General features: G+C 47.2%; 1 pseudogene; it reads right to left on the bottom strand.

Moving 5' to 3' along the window:
* Positions 1 to 13,181: 13,181 nt before the first annotated feature.
* The window catches only part of LOC139250539 (zinc finger protein 850-like), a 180,059-nt pseudogene continuing 170,398 nt past the window's right edge, over positions 13,182 to 22,842 (bottom strand).

The following is a 22,842-nucleotide window of genomic DNA, read 5'->3' as shown; positions in this document are numbered from 1 at the left end:
CACCAGTTCCCACTGTCACAGGAGAGAGAGTGGAGAGCACCAGTTCCAACTGTCACAGGACGGGAGAGTGGAGAGCACCAGTTCCAACTGTCACAGGACAGAGAGTGGAGAGCACCAGTTCCCACTGTCACAGGACAGAGAGTGGAGAGCACCAGTTCCAACTGTCACAGGACGGGAGAGTGGAGAGCACCAGTTCCAACTGTCACAGGACAGAGAGTGGAGAGCACCAGTTCCAACTGTCACAGGAGAGAGAGTGGAGAGCACCAGTTCCAACTGTCACAGGAGAGAGAGTGGAGAGCACCATTTCCAACTGTCACAGGAGATAGAGTGGAGAGCACCAGTTCCAACTGTCACAGGAGAGAGAGTGGAGAGCGCCACTTCCAACTGTCACAGGAGAGAGATTGGAGAGCACCAGTTCCTACTGTCATTGCACGGGAGAGTGGAGAGCATCAGTTCCAACTTTCACAGGACGGGAGAGTGGGGAGCACTAGTTCCAACTGTCACAGGACAGAGAGTGGAGAGCACCGGTTCCAACTGTCACAGGACGGAGAGTGGAGAGCATCAGTTCAAACTGTCGCGGGATTGGAGAGTGGAAAGCACCAGTTCCAACTGTCAAAGGAGAGAGAGTGGAGAGCACCAGTTCCAACTTTCACAGGACGGAGAGTGGAGAGTAGCAGTTCCAACAGTCACAGGACAGAGAGTGGAGAGCACCAGTTCCAACTTTCACAGGACGGAGAGTGGAGAGTAGCAGTTCCAACAGTCACAGGACAGAGAGTGGAAAGCACCAGTTCCAACTGTCAAAGGACAGAGAGTGGAGAGCACCAGGTCCAACTGTCACAGGACAGAAAGTGGAGAGCACCAGTTCCAACTGTTACAGGAGAGGGAATGGAGAGCACTAGTTCCAACTGTCACAGGAGAGGGAATGGAGAGCACCAGTTCCAACTGTCACAGGACAGAGAGTGGAGAGCACCAGTTCCAACTGTCGCAGGACAGAGAGTGGAGAGCACCAGTTCAAACTGTCACAGGAGAGAGAGTGGAGAGCACCAGTTCCAACTGTCACAGGACAGAGAGTGGAGAGCACCAGTTCCAACTGTCACAGGACAGAGAGTGGAGAGCACCAGTTCCAACTGTCACAGGAGAGAGAGTGGAGAGCATCAGTTCCAACTGTCACAGGAGAGTGGAAAGCACCAGTTCCAACTGTCACAGGGGAGAGAGTGGAGAGCACCAGTTCCAACTGTCACAGGAGAGAGTGGAGAGCAGCAGTTCCAACTGTCACAGGACAGATAGTGGAGAGCACCAGTTCCAACTGTCACAGGAGAGAGAGTGGAGAGCACCGGTTCCAACTGTCACAGGACAGAGAGTGGAGAGCACCAGTTCAAACTGTCACAGGACAGAGAGTGGAGAGCACCAGTTCAAACTGTCACAGCTTTTGCAGTCGTGCTCCAGTCACTGCCTCCAAAGGAAGTGGAATGTGGGAAATTGCACTGCGCTTCCATTGAGGGGTGGTAAGGCCAATTCTGCGGCGGGAGCAGAACTTCCATGCTGGGGGCTAAAAATTCCGGCCCCAGAAGATTACCGCCCCCAAGATGGGAGCCTGTGCGGGGAGGCAGAGGGAAGTGGAGGGGAGACGGCGGGGTGGATGGAGGGGAGAGTGCTGTTGGTGGGGGGCGGAGAAACCCAAGGCGGGAGACGGGAGGGGCCACATTGCAGTGGAGATCTGGGAGGGCGAAGTGTGCTGGAGGGGCGGGCCTGGGTACTGTGTGCCTCGGTGCGGGGAGTGTTCAGAGTGGGGTGGACGGGTTGACTGCGCAGATGGCGGTTGGTGGATGTGGTGTGGTTGGCGTCGCGCGGGCGTGGCCGGGGCTGGGGGCTCGATATCTGGCGGTGTTCAGTGTTTGGGAAGGATTCTGATGGGACGGGGCGGGTTGGGTGCGGGGGATATGTTCCTGATGTTGGGTGGGTCCGGAGCCTACGCGGGGGGGTGGGGGGAGGCACCGTCTTGGGTTGCGGGGTGGGCGGTTTGTGGCTCGGTTGAGGAGAGACTTCTTCACTCGGGGAGTTGTTGGCCTGTGGGGTTCCCTGCCACGGAGAGTTGTTGATGCCAGTTCATTGGATGTGTTCGGGAGGGAGTTGGATGTGGTCCTTGCGGCTGCGGGGCGTCGGGGGGGGTGGTGTGGAGGGGGCGTGGGGGGGAGGTGCTGTGGTGGTTTATCAGCCATGATCTTGTTGAATGGCGGTGATAGCTCGAAGGGCCGAATGGCCTACTCCTGCACCTATTTTCTATGTTTCTATGTGGGGCTGTCCGGGGAGGTGGGCTCTGGGGCAGATTAGATTGTTAAACACACTCTGTCCGCATAATGTAAGTTTGTTTTAGGAACAAGTATTTCTGTAGAGACTTTTAATCCATTTAACATATAAAGATTTTTTAATTGTTCCAGGATGTGGCCGTCGCTGGCAAGGCCCGCATTTATTGCCCATCCCTAATTCCACTGGAGAAGGTGGTGGTGAGCCGCCTACTTGAACCGCTGCAGTCCGTGTGGTGAAGATACTCCCACAGTACTGTTAGGGTGTGAGTTCCAGAATTTTGACGATGAAGGAACGGCGATATATGACCAAGTCCGGATGGTGTGTAACTTGGAGGGGAACTTGCAGATTATGGTGTTCCCATGCGCCTGCTGCCCTTTTCCTTCTAGGTGGTAAAAGTCATGGGACAGGTTGGGTGGCACGTTCCTTTCAATAAGAACATAAGAATTAGGAGCAGGAGTCAGCCATACGGCCCTTCGAGCCTGATCCACCAGTCAATAAGGCCATGGCTAATCTTCGACCTGAACTTGACTTTCCCGCCCGACCCCCATATCGTTGAAGAGCATTAGTTCGGCAGTTGCGATTGTGTGTGGCCGCTTTCATGGTGACTTTTTTTCTACAGCCTGCCCCACAAATTTCCCGATTTATTAAGCTCAATTTTACAACCAGCCTTTGTATTTTTCTGGGTTCTCTCTCACTCCCTTTTACCTGTTTTATATTCATTTTACAGGTTATTAGAAGGGAGGATTTGTAGACGGTAAATTTAACACCAACATCACATCAAGATCAGTCAGTCTATTCATCGGGACCTGAATATCATCAAACATAAGATGGAAGCAAAAAGCAGCGTTGACAGTGGGAAGAAACCATACACGTGTTCTGTGTGTGGACGAGGATTCAGCCAATCCTCTGGCCTGGTGAAACACAAACGCAGTCACACTGTGGAGATGTGGGGACTGTGGGAAAGGATTCAATTATCCGTCTGAGCTGGAAACTCAACGACACAATCACACCGGGGAGAGGCCATTCAGCTGCTCCGTATGTGGGAAGGGATTCACTCGGTCATGTGACCAGCTGACACACCAGCGAGTTCACACTAGGGAGAGACCTTTCAGCTGCTCTGTGTGTGGGTCAGGATTCATTTCATTAACCCACCGACTGAGACACCAACTTGTTCACATTAATGTGAAACATTTTAAATGTTCTGACTGTGAGAAGAGCTTTAAAAATAAAAAGGATCTGCTGGCACACCAGCGCACTCACACTGGGGGATGGCCATTTACCTGCTCCGTGTATGGGAATGGATTCAGCAGTAATTACCACCTTCTGAGACACCAGCGAGATCACACCGGGGAGAGGCCGTTCACCTGCTCTATTTGTGGGAAGGGACTCACTCGATCATTCAGCCTGCTGAGACACCAGTGAGTTCACAAGTGACTGCAGGGGTTGGATTCTGTTGTTATTGCTGCTGTTAATCACATCCAGGACTGAACCATATTCATTCCACTGTGGAACTCTGCTGACCCTGCTGAAGGTTATAAGCTCAGGGAGTGTGACCTCCAGGAGTGGACTGTAAGAAAGCTGGGTTTCAGTATCCTGACAAATATATGGCGAGGTACCAGAGAAATCCTTACTGGTTAGAATCTGGAATGCAAGGCCTGAAAGGGTGATGAAGGCAGATTCAATCGCAGCTTTCAAAAGGGAATTGGAAAAGTACTTGAAATTAAAAGATTTGCAGGGCTACGGGGAAAGGGCAGGGGAGTGGGACTAGCTGAAGGGCTCTTGCAAAGAACCAGCACGGACTTGATGGGCCAAATAGCCTCCTTCTATGCTGTAACCATTCTATGATTCTGTACTAAGGAACCATCTGGGGTTTTACCGGCCAGCGTAGGTCTAGGGCTGAATGATGCCTGATTCCCTGAACTCTTTCACGTTGAACCCAGTTCAGACCAAAATGAATTCAGTTTACAGAAGAATAGAGTGAAATATCACCCACAACTGAGGGAGACAAAAGCAGCCATTGGAGAAGCTAAGAGATCTTTGGAAAAGAAGATAGTGCTCAATTATGGTAATCATTGCAAAAGCTTTTCCAGCTACGTCAGGAGGCAGAAGACCATTAAAGGTGGTTTCGGGCAGGGGTGGGCCATTATTTGGGCTGGAGGGCCACTTAACAAGTTTTGCTGAGCTCTTGAGGACCGCCCACCAATGTTCCCCCTAAGGTGAGTGGCCACACGGTCACGCACCAATTGCGCGGTCCCGCGCAGGGCGCTCACCAGCTCCCGCTACTGGAAGAGACACCGTGCAGCAGATTTAAAGGGACCGCTCACCAGCTCCCACCGCTGGAAGAGACACCGTGCAGCAGATTTAAAGGGACCGTGCACATTGGTGAGAACAAAGTGCTAAATTGGTAAATTTGAAACAGTCCCACTCTTAGTGTTGGGCATCACACCATTTCTACCCTCCCAATAATTTATAAACATAAAGCCAGATACTATCTAAAATACACAAAATGTGGTGTGAAATAGTAAAATCTTCTGTCACTAAATGAATGAAATGATCGATCGATCGATTATCTGTTGTACTGAATGTCTACATGACTGTTTGGCAGAGCGGCTCGAGTATTTTGAAGCACAAGTAGCTCTTTGTGGACACTGTTTCTGCTTCACTAACCTGACAAACGTAATAAATAATTAACGGAGACTGGCACAGCTGCCAGTTCAACAAATGGCAGCAAAGAATGGTGGGATGTGGGTTTGTGCCCATTGTCCCTCACTTAGCAAGTCCGGAATCTCCACTGGACTGTCGGGAAGAAGGAAGAGGGGGTCAACAGAAAATGAGCATGAACCACAAGGCAGTAAATGTGGAGGGTGAGACATTATGGGTCACAGTCAGAGATCAGAGAGCAAGTTGGCCATCTTTTCTCTCAGCTGAGAATGCATTGGTTGTGTGCAGGGACCGAAAGACAAAACACACCCAACACAAAGTAAAAGGCAAAAGGAAACTTCAAAGTAAGAAAATACTATATTTGTAAAATAAATACAGGTAGTTCATTAGCTAGACTCTTATTTACTCAAAAATCATATTCCAATAAGTGATACTGCAGCTTGCTGTTGATAATAAGATGTACTTTGTAGATGACACCTCTGTTTTAAAAAAGGGGACAGACAAAAGGCAGGTAATTATAGGCCGGTTAGTTTAACATCTGTAGTGGGGAAAATGCTTGAAGCATTAAGGAAGAAATAGCGGGACATCTAGATAGGAATAGTGCAATCAAACAGACGCAACATGGATTCATGAAGGGGAAATCATGTTTAACAAATTACTGGAATTCTTTGAGGATATAACGAGCATGGTGGATAGAGGTGCACCGATGGTTGTGATGTATTTGGATTTCCAAAAGGCATTTGATAAGGTGCCACGCAAAAGGTTACTGCAGAAGATAAAGTTATGCGGAGTCAGAGGAAATGTATTAGCATGGATAGAGAATTGGCTAACTAACAGAAAGCAGAGAGTCGGGATAAATGGGTCCTTTTCAGGTTGGAAATCGGTGGTTAGTGGTGTGCCACAGGGATCGGTGCTGGGACCACAACTGTTTACAATATACATAGATGACCTGGAAGAGGGGACAGAGTGTAGTGTAACAAAATTTGCAGATGACACAAAGATTAGTGGGAAAGCGGGTTGTGTAGAGGACACAGAGAGGCTGCAAAGAGATTTAGATAGGTTAAGCGAATGGGCTAAGGTTTGGCAGATGGAATGTCGGAAAATGTGAGGTCATCCACCTTGGGGAAAAAAAACAGTAAAAGGGAATATTATTTGAATGGGGAGAAATTACAACATGCTTAGGTGCAGAGGGACCTGGGGGTCCTTGTGCATGAATACCAAAAAGTTAGTTTGCAGGTGCAGCAGGTAATCAGGAAGGCGAATGAAATGTTGGCCTTCATTGCGAGAGGAATGGAGTACAAAAGCAGGGAGGTCCTTCTGCAACTGTATCGGGTATTGCTGAGGCCACACCTGGAGTACTGCATGCAGTTTTGGTCACCTTACTTAAGGAAGGATATACTAGCTTTGGAGCGGGTACAGAGACGATTCACTAGGTTGATTCCGGAGATGAGGGGGTTACCTTATGATGATAGATTGAGTAAACTGGGTCTTTACTCGTTGGAGTTCAGAAGGATGAGGGGTGATCTTATAGAAACATTTAAAATCATGAAAGGGATAGACAAAATAGAGGCAGAGAAGTTGTTTCCACTGGTCGGGGAGACTAGAACTAGGGGACACAGCCTCAAAATACAGGGGAGCCAATTTAAAACCGAGTTGAGAAGGAATTTCTTCTCCCAGAGGGTTGTGAATCTGTGGAATTCTCTGCCCAAGGAAGAAGTTGAGGCTAACTCATTGAATGTATTCAAATCACAGATAGATAGATTTTTAACCAATAAGGGAATTAAGGGTTAGGGGGAGCGGGCGGATAATTGGAGCTGAGTCTACGGCCAGATCAGCCATGATCTTGTTGAATGGTGGAGCAGGCTCGAGAGGCTAGATGGCCTACTCCTGTTCCTAATTCTTATGTTCTTATATTAGTGCGTGAGGTTAAAATGCACATCACTTCCCATTTGGGCATTCATGTTGCTGCTGAACTGTTCAGACTGTTCCTCTGTGCTCGCTGACCGACATTGGCTTCCGGTTAAACAAAGTCTAGATTTCAAAATTCTCATTCTTATTTTCAAATTCCTCCATGACCTCACCTCTCCCTATCTCTGTAATCTCTTCCAGCCCCACAACCACCGCCCCCACCCCCCGGCCGCCCGAGATGTCTGTGCTCCTCTAATTCTGCCCTCTTGAGCATCCCTGATTATAACCTGATTATAATCATACAGCGTGAGCTGGTGCAGGAGGACAATGGCAGTGATGAGGGCAACTGCATTGGACATCACGATAATCCAGATAGGTGATTGGAGCATGGGCAGGTACAGCAGGAGCGGCGAGGTCGGGGCGAAGGAGTGGTGAAAGATTGCAGAGCGATGTGATCGGAGCCCAGGAGAGCCATGGGTTTGGGGCCCAGAAGAGCCGAGGGCCCAGGTGCAGCACGGGCCAGCCCTCACTGTGATATGTGTGCGCACTAGGTCTGTGCAGCAGAGCTGGTCTCCAGTCATCTTTGTTAATCCTTGCCACTGGACTAAGACCTTGCTCTATCAAGCCCGTGTGGTGGCTGGTGTGCAACGACCACCGCACGTTAAAAAAATCCACGCACAGGCATCTTCCACCCTTCAACATGCAGTTAGGGACCTGGAATATTAGGTCCTTCCTGTAAACTCATCCCTTTTTGGCGTGGAAGCAAGTCATCTTCGATACAAGGGACTGTTGAAGAGTGAGTAGGTCAGGGGTTCTCAAACTTTTTGCTCTGATGCTCCCTCCCATGTTCTAACAATTCCCTGGACCCCCTGTAACAAAACACAAGCATTCATTGTCTGTAAAGTGCTTTGGGACATCCTGAGGACACAGAAGCCGCGATATAAAGACAAGTCTTTTCATTGCAAACCACTGCCCTTTATGCTTTGAAACCAATAGTTATTTGTCGATGAAGTGCGGTAACAGTATTGTGTAAACTCTCCCTGCTTGATTCCCCAGTACAAGAGGCCCAGGCCCCGCATAAGGTGCCTTGTGGCCACTTTCCTTCCAGCTCAGGTGATCTGCTCACCTGACCAAACAGCAGCTCCCAGGCGGAGGCGGGCACTGCACTGATTGCCCCGCCCTCTCGCAACCACCAATCAGAGAGTCGGTAGAGTGCAGTGGGCGGGGCTGATCTTTGATTGACAGTTTGATCTCCAGCTTTGAATTTTGCCGCCACAGTTGGGGGCGGGACTTGGGCCAAGCGGATTGGTTGCTGACCTTTGATTGACATTTGACAGAACCAATCACTGAGGCCTCGGGCTTTCCCGCTCAGTGCCTCCCCCTGAGTGAGCGAGTGGCGGCTGGAGCTGCGGTTCCCACAAATTGCGCCTGCGCACTGCTCCTGTCCCAGTGGGAGAAGCTTGTTCAACGGGCTGGGCTCCCAGGATTGGGACTGGCCCCACCCTCCAATAAACCCCACCCTGGATCATTGGGAATGATCCATCCTCCAATAAACTCCACCCTGGATCATTGGGAATGGTCCACCTCCAATAAACTCCACCCTGGATCATTGGGAATGGTCCACCTCCAATAAACCCCACCCTGGATCATTGGGAATGGTCCATCTCCAATAAACTCCACCCTGGATCATTGGGAATGGTCCACCTCCAAATAACTCCACCCTGGATCATTGGGAATGGTCCACCTCCAATAAACCCCACCCTGGATCATTGGGAATGGTCCATCTCCAATAAACTCCACCCTGGATCATTGGGAATGGTCCACCTCCAATAAACTCCACCCTGGATCATTGGGAATGGTCCACCTCCAATAAACCCCACCCTGGATCATTGGGAATGGTCCATCTCCAATAAACTCCACCCTGGATCATTGGGAATGGTCCACCTCCAATAAACCCCACTCTGGATCATTGGGAATGGCCCCATCGTCCAATAAACTCCACCCTGGATCATTAGGAATGCTCCATCCTCCAATAAACCCCATCCTGGATCATTGGGACTGGTCAATCCTCCAATAAACTCCATCCTGGATCATTGGGACTGACCCCACCCTCCAATAAACCTCACCCTGGATCATTGGGACTGACCCCACCCTCCAATAAACCCCACCCTGGATCATTGGGAATGGTCAATCCTCCAATAAACCTCACCCTGGATCATTGGGAATGGCCCCATCCTCCAATAAACTCCACCCTGGATCATTGGGACTGACCCCACCCTCCAATAAACCCCACCCTGGATCATTGGGAATGGTCAATCCTCCAATAAACCTCACCTTGGATCATTGGGACTGACCCCACCCTCCAATAAACCCCACCCTGGATCATTGGGAATGACCCCACCCTCCAATAAACCCCACCCTGGATCATTGGGACTGACCCCACCCTCCAATAAACCTCAACCTGGATCATTGGGAATGGTCAATCCTCCAATAAACCTCACCTTGGATCATTGGGACTGACCCCACCCTCCAATAAACCCCACCCTGGATCATTGGGACTGACCCCACCCTCCAATAAACCCCACCCTGGATCATTGGGACTGACCCCACCCTCCAATAAACCCCACCCTGGATCATTGGGACTGACCCCACCCTCCAATAAACCCCACCCTGGATCATTGGGACTGACCCCACCCTCCAATAAACCTCAACCTGGATCATTGGGACTGACCCCACCCTCCAATAAACCCCACCCTGGATCATTGGGAATGGTCAATCCTCCAATAAACCCCACCCTGGATCATTGGGAATGGTCCATCTTCTAATAAACCCCACCCTGGACCTGTATGGGGGAAGGGGCAGACAGAGTCAGCAGGGTGGATGAAGATGATGGGAATCTGGATCAAGTGAGTTGGCAGTGAGCGAGGTGCAGCCTTCGACCCATCATGCCCCACACACTTCCCCTGCAGCTGCTCCCACAATGCTCGACCCAGCGCACGGTGTGAGGGCTGCTTGTCACACACAAAGTGCGAAAGACAATTTTTGGCGGACCGCTTGAAAGCTTCTCGCGGACCCGGTTGAGAATCCCTGATTGACAAGATGCACTGCAGCAACTCGCCAAATCTTCTCCAGCAGCACCTCCCAAACAGGTGACCTCTACCAAGGACCAGGACAGCAGGCGCAAGGGAACACCATTACCTGCAAGCTCCCCTCCTAGTTAAACACCATCCTGACTTGGAAATATATCGCCACTCCTTTGTCGTCACTGGGTCAAAATCCTTGAACTCCCTAACAGCACTGTGGGTGTACATTCAGCGCACGCACTGCAGCAGTTCAAGGCGGCGGCTCACCATCATCTTCTCAAGGACAGTTAGGGATGGGCAATAAATGCTGGCCATCCCAGCGACACACACATCTCATGAATGAATGAGAAAAGAGATGCAGAATTGATCTCCCTCTACACTGTCCAATCAAACACTCGTTGGGCAGGTATGGTAAGGTTAATATACAGAGTAAAGCTTCCTCCAGAAAAAGCTCCCTCCAGACTGTCCCATCAAACACCCCCAGATTAGGTGCAGCAGGAATTAGATACAGAGTAAAGCTCCCTCTACATTGTCCCATCAGACACTCCCAGGGCAGGTATAGTATGTCTTAGATACAGAGTAAAGCTCCCTCTATAAGATCCCATCAAACAATATTAGGGCAGGAACAGCCTGGGTAGAGAGTAAAGCTTCCTGTACACTGTCCCATCAAATATTTCCAAGCTGACATATACAGCAAGGGTTAGATTTACACAGTCCCATTAAACATTCCCAGGGCAGGTACAGCACGGGTTAGATATAGAGTAATGCTCCTTCTACACTGTCCCATCAAACACTCCCAGAGCAGATCAGCACGGGTTAGATACAGAGTAAAGCTCCCTCTACACTGTCCCATCAAACACCCCCAGGACAGGTATAGCACGAGTTAGATACAGAATAAATCTCCCTCTACACTGTTCCATTTAACACTCCCAGGACAGGTACAGCAGGGGTTAGATACAGAGTAAAGCCTCCACTACACTGTCCCATCAAACACTCCCAGGACAGGTACATCATGGGTTAAATACAGAGTAAAGCTGCCTCTACACTGTCCCATCAATCACTCACAAGACAGGTACATGCTCATCGCAAAACCCCAGGGAAGGGCAAAGTCAGCGAGCCCATTCTGAAGCCGGTTTGCTGCTCCCTCTGCCCAGCACTGCCTGCACCCCCGGCACACGAAGGTGGAATTTCAGCCTCATTGTTATATGTTTCATTTACAGGCTGGTTCAGTCTGTATATCACTGACAGGCCCTTTTAAATCTGAGTGGCCAGGTTCAAATTTCCCGTAACTCTAATCCCGGAGAGGGCAGAGCTGTGTTTAAATCAAAGAGTCTCCTTGGAGATTCTCAGAGAGAAGGAACTGGTCAGCTTGAAACTCAGAGAAATTAAAAAAAAAAATTTCCAACCAGCAGTTTTTGACCAATATCGGTTTTGACTCCCACAGGGACAGGGAATTCCAGAGTAAGAAGGAACTGGTCACGATTTGAAAGGTATTAAAGAATACAAGAGACTCTTACATTTGGGATCTTTATTATGTTCACTCAAGGAGTTAGACAACAGACTTCCTGCTGTGAATAAGGAGTTGGATTTTTGGTTCGTGATGTATTTACTTGTTCATATTTTGTTAAATACATTTGCTGAGCGGACTTAAATTCAAGACGAGGTTTGCAGGCGTGATGCTCTATTCACACACGAAGGTGATAGGGATGCTGTGGGGCACACACTAAGTCCAGTCGTTGAAAGTGATCAACAAATTGGGTTTTGTGTTTAGTAATCACGGTCATGTTACCTAGACCTTCCCAGGATACCTAGGCGAGGAAAGATAATCTGGAAGCTATGCGGGGCTGGAATTGTCCATGAGAGTAACAAACAAGTTTGAGAACTGAAATAATGTAGAGTTATAAAGGAGAAAAGGCCCAAAATGGAGAGGTCGGTAACAGGATATCAATTAGTCTCCTCTTATCTTGGAGACATTAAATATTGACATGCTCTGTTATTTGAAACATAGAACATAAGAACATAAGAAATAGCAGCATGAATAGGCCATTTGGCCCTCAAGATTGCTCCGCCATTCAGTAAGATCATGGCTGATCTGATCCCACCTCAATGCCGTTTCCCCGCCCGCTCCCCATAACCATTGACTCATTCATCATTCAAAAATCTGTCTATCCCCACCTGATCCAGTCTCCACAGCTTCCTAGGGTAGAGAATTCCAAAGCTTCACGACTCTCAGAGAAGAAAGTCCTCCTAATTTCTGTCTTAAATGGGCAACCCGTTATTCTGAAACTATGCCCCCTAGATCTAGATTCCCCCATGAGGGAAAACATCTTCCCTGCATCTACCCTGTCCAGCCCCCTCAGAATCTTATGTTTCAATAAGATCACCTCTCATTCTTCTAAACTCCAATGAGTACAGGCCCAACCTTCTCAATCTCTCTTCATATGACAACCCCTTTATCTCAGGCATCAACCTCATGAACCTTCTTTGAACTGCCTCCAATGCAACTATATCCTTCCTTAAATAAGGAGACCAAAACTGTACACAGTACTCCAGGTGTGGTCTTACCAATACCCTGTACAGTTGGAGCAAGACTTCTCTGCTTTTATACTCTATCTCCCTTGCAATAAAGGCCAACATTCCATTTGCCTTCCTAATTAGTTGCTGTACCTGCATGCTAACTTCTTGTGTTTCATGTACAAGTACCCCCAGATCCCTCTGTACTGCAGCATTTAGTAATCTCTCCCCATTTAAATAGTAATTTGCTTTTTTATTTTTCCAACCAAAGTGGATAACTTGACATTTTCTCACATTATACTCCATCTGCCAAATTTTTGCCCACTGGCTGAGCCTATCTATATCCCTTTGTAGATTCTTTATGGCCTCCTCACAACATGCTTTCCCATCTATCTTTGTATCATCAGAAAATCTGTCTATGTTATACTTGGTCCCTTCATCCAAGTAATTTATATAAATTGTAAATAGTTGAGGCCCCAGCACTGATCCCTGTGGCACCCCATTAGTTGCAGTTTTCCAGCCTGAAAATGACCCATTTATTCCGACTCTCTGTTTTTTGTTAGTTAATATATTACCACCAACCGCATGATGTTATATGCCAGCCCAGTTATGAACATCAGCAGTAATAAACCGCAACTGACAGAATGAACACGATTCAGTCCTTGATGCGATTAAAAGCAGCAATAACAGCAGAATCCAACCCTGCAGTCACTTGTGAGATCGCTGGTGTCTCAGCAGGTGGGATGACTGAGTGAATCTCTTCCCACACTCAGAGCAGGTGAACGGCCTGTACCCGGTGTGAACTCGCTGGTGTGCCAGCAACTCAGATGACTGAATGAATCTCTTCCCACACTCAGAGCAGGTGAATGGTCTCTCCCCAGTGTGAATTCGCCGGTGTATCAGCAGGCTGGATGACTGAGTGAATTCCTTCCCACACTCAGAGCAGGTGAACGGTCTCTCACCAATGGGAAATCGCTTGTGTCTCAGCAGGGTGGATGAATCAGTGAAATCCTTCCACACTCAGAGCAGGTGAACGGCCTCTCCCCAGTGTGAACTCGCTGGTGTGTTTCCAGTTGGGACGGGTAGTTGAAACGTTTCCCAAAATCCCTACATTTACACGGTTTCTCCCAGTGTGACTGCACTTGTGTCTCTCCAGGTTGGATGATCGGCTGAAGCCTTGTCCACACACACAGCATGTGTACCGTTTCTCCCCACTGTGAATGGTGCTTTTTCCTTCCATGATCAAAGGCCAATGATATTCCGGTTCCGGTGAATCGAGTAACTCTGTCTGAACCTGATGTGATGTTTGGTTTGAGCTGTCATTCTATAAATCCTCCCCTTTTAACACACTGTAAAATAAATTTGAAACAGGACAAAGGGAGGGTGAGAGAGCCCACATAAACACAAAGGCACGGTGTGAAATTGAGTTTAATGAAACTGGCCGGAACTAGAAACAGTGACCATGAAAGCTGATGGATTGTTGTAAAAACCCAACTGGTCACTAATATCCTTCAGGGTAGCGAACCCACCTCCCTTGACAATCCCACATGGGAAATTGTTGGTCCCACTGGGGATTAAACCCAGCAGCTTTTCTCCCCTCTGCACTCTAGCTCAAACTGATGCAACAAACCGACAGAAGGCCAGGGGCCGACTTCCGCATCCAGCGCCCACCCTGACACAGAGCGGCTGGGAATTGCCGGGCCTGCTGTATAAATGCAAGTTGTTGTTTTCCTGTTGTGGAGGAGGCACTGCCCCCAAGATTTGCTGGTGCCAGGCCCAGCGGCTCTGACTCAGGCCTGAGAGCCACACTTGGTGTTGCCCGGGACCCAGCGACTGAGACTCGGGGCCTGTAAATGGGGATGCTAATCCCGGGACTGTACATGGGGATTCTAACCCTGGGACTGTACATGGGGATTCCAACCCTGGGACTGTACATGTGGATTCCAACCCTGGGACTGTACCTGAGGATTCCAACCCTGGGACTGTACGTGGGGATTCCAACCCTCGGACTGTACGTGGGGATTCCAACCCTGGGACTGTATGTGGGAATTCCAACCCTGGGACTGTACATGGGGATTCCAACCCAAGGAGTGAACAGCTCTGGGGCTTCTTAGTTACAATTGTGTGGGACATAAACCGTAAGGTCGGCGCTAAGCAGAGCCTTTAATAGAGATGGTGAGAAATCCGAGATGTTCTATTCTCTCAAAATATCAGACATTTCTTTACCCACTAGGACTGGTTGGAAATATACTGATTTCACTCTTTGTTCCTGCACCAAGATGGCCGCGCATGCGCGTTGTGACTCACTTAATCAAAATGGCGGAGCGTTGAACTTGCCTTCCTGCACAAAGATGGCCATCGTTAACCTGGGCCTGTGAATGGGAGAAAGCACCGAAGCTACAACTGCCGATACTCCCATTATTATTCCAGGCTTGCAGCAGGCACCAGTTGTTTATGAAGCTTGCTCCGCTCCCCGCTGGTCCATTACTCCCCTCCGTTCTGCTCAAAATGATCACTTTTGCGGAACGCAGGTTTCGTGGACTGTTCCGCTATTACACGCGCCGCGCATGCTCCAAACCCAGCCAGGACCCGCGCCTGCGCACTGAGCTCCTGTAGTCTGGGTGCAGCAAACTTTCTCCCGCGGGGAATGCTGGGTAATTGCCCCGCCCTTGAGAGGCTGCATTGGTGAATAAATATGATTTGCTGGGATTGTATTGGGCACTGAACCATGTTCACTCTGGCAGTGATTGTTTGTTTCTGGTGATCTTAATTATCCCTATATCTGAGCTGAAGATTAATATCCTGTATAAATATTGAATAAATCAGCTTGTTTCAAACACAGTGTGTTGAATATTTAATTTCTCCATAATAAGAGTACTCTAATTAATGTTCTGTTACCGACTGTTCCATTTGGGCCTTTTCTTACTCCAGATTATTTCACTTCTCACCCAGTTCATCTTTTACGACATCAAATCCCAAGGTTCTGTTTGAGTATACAGCTTGTGGGTGCCATAGACTGAACTGGTGTGTCTCACTTTACACACATCTGATGTTTCTTTCAACCAACCATAGAAAGAACTATCTTGCTTAAGACTGTAAATCTGTTATTTTGTATATTGTTTAATGCTTTTTGAATGCAGTTACTGCATGTAATAGTCTTTGAAATGTATGCTCTTTGTAATTGTCTTTGCTGATTTTGATAGTTTTGTTGATATAAGTACTTGTTACTAACGTACCTTGCAGTATTTCTTGCAACAAGATAATTGTTTAAATACTTCCATCATCAGGTCTTTAGTTGCCCCACTGATCCCTGTCAACAATCCTTGCTTAGGGGCTGGCGTTTGGGTGCAGGTTTCACGGTTAGTGGCTGTGGTTATTTGTTAGGAATGGGATTAATGGTTAGGGTAGTCAATAGGATATTAGGCACCTGGGAATCCCTGGCCAAAGACCACCATAAGTGGAGGAAGAGCATCCGGGAGGGCAATGAGCACCTTGAATCTCGCCGCCGAGAACGTGCAGAAAACAAGTGCAGACAGCGGAAGGAGCGTGTGGCAAACCAGACTCCCCACCCACCCTTTCCTTCACAACTGTCTGTCCCACCTGTGCCAGCAACTGTAATTCCCGTATTGGACTGTACAGTCACCTGAGAACTCACTTTTAGAGTGGAAGCAAGTCTTCCTCGATTTTGAGAGATTGTCTATGATGATGATGATGAGGCTTAGGAGAAAGTGATTAACTTGGAAAGCATTATTGACAATATAAGTGTCATTGGATGAGCCCTTTTCCATTTTATGCTTTTAACCTCATGCAGATGAGTCTCAAAACAGCCTCATAAACTGTACCTTCTTTCCTGCAAGCCTCATTTCCTCCCTTCCAACACATCTCTACAAATCTCACCGAACATTTAATTAGGGGCATTAGATTTTGGGATTTTGGAACAAGAACAGATAGATACATTTGTTGTGCTGGATACATCCAATTATTAGCCTGTCTGAAAAGTGCTTCTGACAATAACCAATAACCTAATTCGCGCTATTCCTCCTCCCACTGCCTGTGGGAATAGAGCAGATATTTAAATGGACAGGGACTCCCCTTTCTCTGAATATTTAGAGTTAAAGGGACAGTCCAGTTTATCTTGGGGTGTCAGACGACTTCACGAACCGAGCTCCCATTAACAGTCACTCCCTTTGTACTGTGCAGTGATTGTAGAGGTGTCAATTTCAGTGACTTGAGCCTTTCTAAAATGTCTCACTGTTTTTGATTATCCATTGTATAATTGTATAATTTTGTATAATTTGGAAAGACTTCAGAATTGAGCAGTGTGACGAAGATTTCATTTAAGGGTGGAGTAAAATTTGTTTCAAAATATTCTATTCTCATGCACCCCTAACCCCCAAATTTTAGAACAAACTGCAGTACTGACTTGGAAGGTCCCAAGTTCGATCCTAGATCTGGGCTGTTAGTTGATCTCAGCCAAGGCAGCAGTTTACAGCTATAATTGGAACCAGTACCATTGGGCTAAATATGAGATTAAAAAAATCAGCCAGTGCCCCTGCTCTTCATACTGATCCAGTGACCTCAACTGTGTGGATGTCATTGGAGGACAGGATCTGAGGCTGTGTTGCCTGCCACAGTGGAAATCCTGCTGGCACTCACTGAGTCGACTGAGGCACTAGAGCTTAAGTAATGTCTGTGGAATTGCACCCAGTACTTTCTGTACTTTCTGGAAATAATCAATCTCAGATGCTGAAATGACATTTTTAAAAGCCAGCAAAGAACATTGGTTGTAATCTACCAAAATTCCCTGGGTGCTGGGGCAGTCTCAGCAGATTGGAACCCATAAATGTAACACCCTTATCAAAAAAGGAGACAGACAAAAAGCAGGAAACTATGGACCAGTTAGCGTAACAGCTGTCTTTGGGAAAATGCTGGAGTCCATTATTAAGGAAGCAGTAGCGGGACAATTGGAAAATGAAATCATGTTTGACAAATTCTTTGAAGATGTAACGAGCAGGGTGGATAAGGTGGACCCAGTGGATGAGGTGTATTTGGATTTTTAGAAGGCATTCGATAAGATGACACATAAGAGTTTACTGCACAAGATAAAAGCTCAGGGGTTGGGGGTAATATATTCATATGGATAGAGGATTGGCCAACGAATAGAAAACAGAGATTCGGGATAAATGGGTAATTTTCCAGTTGGCAAACAGTGGCTGGTGGGGTGCCGAAGGAATGAGTGCTGGGCTCTTGAATATTTACAATCTATATTAATGATTTGGATGAAGCGACCGAGTATAAAGTAGCCAAGTTTGCTGATGATACAAAGATAGGTGGGAAAACAAATTGTGAGGAGGACATGACAAATCTGCAACTTGATATAGACAGGCTCAGTAAGTGGGCAAAGATTTGGCAGATGAAATATAATGTGGGAAAATGTAAGGTTATCCACTTTGACAGAAAAAATAGAAAAGCAAATTATAATTTAAATGGAGAAAAATTGCAAACTGTTGCAGTACAGAGGGACCTGGGGGTCCTTGTGTATGAAACACAAGAAGTTAGTATGTAGGTATAGCAATAATCAGGAAGGCAAATGGTATGTTGGCCTTTATTGCAAGGGGGATAGAGTATAAAAGCAGAGAAGTCCTGCTACAACTGTATAGGGTATTGGTGAGGCCACACCTAGAGTACTGCATCGAGTTTTGGTCTCTGTATTTAAGGAGGGATATACTTGCATTGAAGGCTATTCAGAGAAGGTTCACTAGGTTGATTCTGGAGATGAGGGGGTTGACTTATGAGGATAAGTTGAGTAGGTTGGGACTATACACACTGGAGTTCAGAAGAATGAGAGGTGATCTTATTGAAACTTATAAGATAATGAAGGGACACAACAAGGTGGATGCAGAGAGGGTATTTCTACTCATAGGGGAAACTAAAACTAGAGGACATAGTCTTAGAATAAGGGGCCACACATTTAAAGCTGAAATGAGGAGAACTCTCAGAGGGTTGTAAATCTATGGAGTTCTTGGCCCCAGAGAGCTGTGGAAGCTCACTCATTGAATATATTTAAGGCGGAGATAGACAGATTTTTGAACGATAAGGGGATAAGTGGCTATGGGGAGCGGACAGAGAAGTGGAGCTCAGTCCATGATCAGATCAGCCATGATCTTATTGAATGGTGCAGTAGGCTCGAGGGGCCAAATGGTCTACTCTTGCTCCTATTTCATATGTTCGTATGAATGTTGATTTTAGACAGTGAGGATGGAGGAAGAGTGTCTAGAATAAGGAATTTACAGGTTAGGAGGGACAGAATGTTGTATAGAATCTAGAATTGCCTGTTCTGAATTTCCATCCTGTACTTACAGTAACAATGTTAGTAACCACCATTTATTTGCAGGGTATTAGAAGGGGAGGATCTGCAGCTGGGAAACTCAAACCAAACATCGTGTCAAGATTTGCCAGATTCCCGGATTGATCAGGATCCCCTGATCATCAGCCTTTGTAAAAACACCAATCACAGCGGGGAGAAACAGGAACATGTTGTGTGTGTGGATACACCTTCAACTAATCGTTCAGCCTGTGAGACTGGTGATCCCACCTGACTCAACACTGGAAATGTGGGGACAGTGGGAATGGATGCTGTTGTGTATATAAAGTGATTCAGTCTCATCTCACCAACTGACATTCGAGGAGTTAGATAACATACTTTCTCCTGTGAATATAGAGCTGGTTTATTGGCCCGTGATGTGTTTACTTGTTCATCTTGGTGACTCTAAATCTGTGCTAATTATTTGATGTGATCGGTTTACTTGTACATATTTTTATACATTTGTTGAGTGGATTCAAATTTAAATTGAAACCAGGTTTGCAGGTATGATGCTGAAGGCCTACTCCTGCTCCTATTTATTTTTCTTATATTCTTTTGTCCTTCCCATCCACTCCATCTGGGACCCTCATAATTTCATACACCTCAATTAAGTTGACCCTCAGCCTCCTCTATCCCAAAGAAAATAACATCAGCCCATCCAAACTTTCCTCAGATAAAATTCTTCAGTCCAGCTAACATTCTCATAAATCTCCTCTGCACCCTCTCCAGTGCAATCATATATTTCCTTTAATGTGGTGACCAGAACTGTGTGATTACTGTAGCTGTGGCCTAACTAGTGTTTTACATAGTTCTAGCATAACCTCCAGAGGGAGGTGGGAGTCTGGAACTTACTGCCTGAAAGAGTAGTAGAGGCAGAAACCCTCATCACATTTACCAAATTACTTGGATATGCACTGGAAGTGCCGTAACCTACAGGGCTATGGACCAAGAGCTGGAAAGTGGGATTAGGTTGGATAGCTCTTTTTCGGCTGCACAGACACGATGGGCCAAATGGCCTCCTTCTGTGTTGCAAACTGCTATCACTCCATGACACCAATCTCCTCCTGTCTGATATAAACCAACCATCATCATCATAGGCAGTCCCTCGAAGTCGAGGATGAATTGCTTCCACATTAAAAATGAGGTCTCAGATGTCTGTTAAGTCCAATGCGGGAGCTACAGTTTCTGTTGCAGGATGGACAGACGTTGGTTGAAAGTACGTTGGTTGAAGTGCCAGTTTGTTGAAGTGCTTGGGTTGTCGTGCGCTCCTTCCATCGTATGCGCTTGGTCTCTGCTTGCTTCAGCTGAAGAGACTTGAAGTGTTCGATGCCTTCACAGATTATTCTCTTCCACTTTGAGCAATCTTGCACCAGGGAATCGCAGGTGTCGGTGGGAATGTGGAACTTCTATAAGGAGGCCTCGAGGCTCACCTTGAAGCATTTCCCCTGCCCCCTTGGGGCTCGCTTGCCGTGTTGAAGATTCGAGCAGAGCGCTTGCTCTGGGAGTCTCGTATCGGGCATATGGATTATGTGGGTACATCAGGTACAACAAGTAATCAGGAAGGTAAATGGAATGCTGGCCTTTATTGCAAGGGGGATGGAGTATAAAAGTAGGGAAGTCCTGCTACAACTGTACAGGGCGTTAGTAAGACCACACCTGAAGTACTGCACACAGTTTTGGTCTGGACTTGTCTCCATTCCCATGCCGAGGGGATTGCTACACCAGACGGGAGGGGCATGGATTCCCCACCAATTCCCATTCCCCTTCTTTCTGGTGGATAATGGAGGGGCCACTGTGTGTAATGTACAAATCAGTAAGATTTGTCAGCAAGCTCTTTCTAATTGGAGATTTTATTCAGTGGAAACTTTTACACGATTGTAGATTTTGAACAAAAACAATTTAGCATTGTAGTAAAAGTTCATAATTTTATTGCAAACTAAATTTCTGTTGAGAGTCACTGAATTAAAGTGAAGAATAACACACAGCGTTTCGTAAATGGACACTGCAACCCCGAGAACACAATCAGCAATATATCCAGAATATTAAAGTCCAGCCCAGTTATAGGGTTATTATCGGCAGAAACAAACCCCAACTGTCATAATGAACATGGTTCATTTGGGATGTGACAAACAGCAGCAATAACAGCAGAATCCAATCCCTGCAGTCACTTGTGAAGTCGCTGGTGTTTCAGCAGGTTGTATGACCGAGTGAATCGTTTCCCACACTCAGAGCAGGTGAACAGCCTCTCTTCAGTGTGAACTCGCTGGTGTTTCAGCAGGTTGGATGACCAAGTGAATTCCTTCCCACACACTGAGCAGGTGAATAGTCTCTCCCCAGTGTGAACTCGCTGGGGTGTCAGCAGGTTGGATGACTGAGTGAATCCCTTCCCACACTTAGAGCAGGTGAACGGCCTCTCCCCAGTGTGAACTCGCTGGTGTGTCAGCAGGGTAGATGACTGAGTGAATCCCTTTGCACAGTGAGAGCAGATGAACGGTCTCTCCCCAGTGTGAACTCGCTGATGAGTTACAAGGTGGGATGAACAAGTGAATCCCTTCCCACACACGGGGCAAGTGAACGGCCTCTCCCCAGTGTGATTACGTCGATGAATTTCCAGCGCAGACGGTGACCTGAATATCTTCCCACAGTCACCACATTTCCACGGTTTCTCCGTGGTGTGGGTATCCCTGTGATTCTCCATGGTTGGACGATCAGGTGAAGCCTCGCCCACACACACAACACGTTTACAGTTTCTCCGCGCTTTGAACGGTGCGATGTTTTTTAAGGCTGTGTAACTAGTTAAAGCTCTTTCCACAGGCAGTACACTGGAACACTCTCACTCGGGTGTGTGTGTCTTGGTGCTTTTCCACACACACTGATATTTGAAATTTATTCCCACAGCAGAACAGGCAAACATTTCTCCTTCCACTTTCAAAGGCCGATGATATTCAGGTCCTGATGAATCGATTGACTCCGTCAGATCTTGACGTGATGTTTGGTTTGTGTTTCCTGTCTAAAAATCTCCCCTTCTAATTCGCTGTAAAAGGAGATAACAAAACTCATCACTGTCCGCACAAGACACAAATTCAGAATAGACACATCTAGTTTTCATGGAACATTCTTTCCTCTCTTGTTCTTCCAAAGCTGTAAATCCCTGTCCCACACATTGTCCCTCCTGCTGTGCTGAAATCCAAATCAACACACATTTCTAGACTGTTTCTCCTCCACTCCCAGTTTTCACCACCAATTCTGACTGGATTCAGTTCTGCACTCACTGGTTCCCTTCTCTTTCCTCCCCTGAAGGTGCTGACTCTGGCTGGTTTCAGTGCTACACTCACTGGCTCCTCTCCCTCTCCTCTGCAGAAGGTGCTGACTCTGGCTGGGTTCAGTTGTACACACACCAGTTTCTCTCCAATATGTGTCCCATGTGCCCAATCTCTCTGTGCGAACCTCGACAGTGAGTGCCGACAGTCTATTCCACTGTTCTCACCTGACGCCTCACACATGCATTTTCCAGCAGGGTCACTGGACCCTCATCCCAATTGCTCAGTGGGTAAAGGTGACACCCAGTGTGATTGAGTCATATTAACAGGATGGACTCAGGTTTAATCCTGTCTGCATATCCTCCTTCTAATTCCCTTTAAAAGGAGTTTACACAAGTTATCATTGTAAGCAGGAACATATGAACAGGAATAGACCATTCAGCTGATCAGTATCTTAACTCTGTCTACCTGCCTTGGTTCCATCACTCTTAATACACCCGCCTAAGAAAATCTATCTATCTCAGTTTTGGAATTTTCAAGTGGCTCACAGCCTATGTTTTATGGGGAACAGAGTTCCAAATTTCCACTACCTTTTAAGAACAGAAGAATGTGAGCAGGAGTAGGCCATACAGCCCCTCGAGCCTGCTGCGTCATTCAATAAGATCAAGGCTGATCTTGTACTTCAGCTCCATTTTAGCGCACTATCCTTGTATCCCTTGATTCCTTTGATTCCAAACAGCTCTCT

The sequence above is a fragment of the Pristiophorus japonicus genome, unplaced genomic scaffold, assembly GCF_044704955.1.
Source record: "Pristiophorus japonicus isolate sPriJap1 unplaced genomic scaffold, sPriJap1.hap1 HAP1_SCAFFOLD_387, whole genome shotgun sequence".
In the NCBI taxonomy this organism is placed as follows: Eukaryota; Metazoa; Chordata; class Chondrichthyes; family Pristiophoridae; genus Pristiophorus; species Pristiophorus japonicus.
Note: the sequence above shows the minus strand (reverse complement) of the source record. Positions and strands in the feature narration are given on the sequence as shown.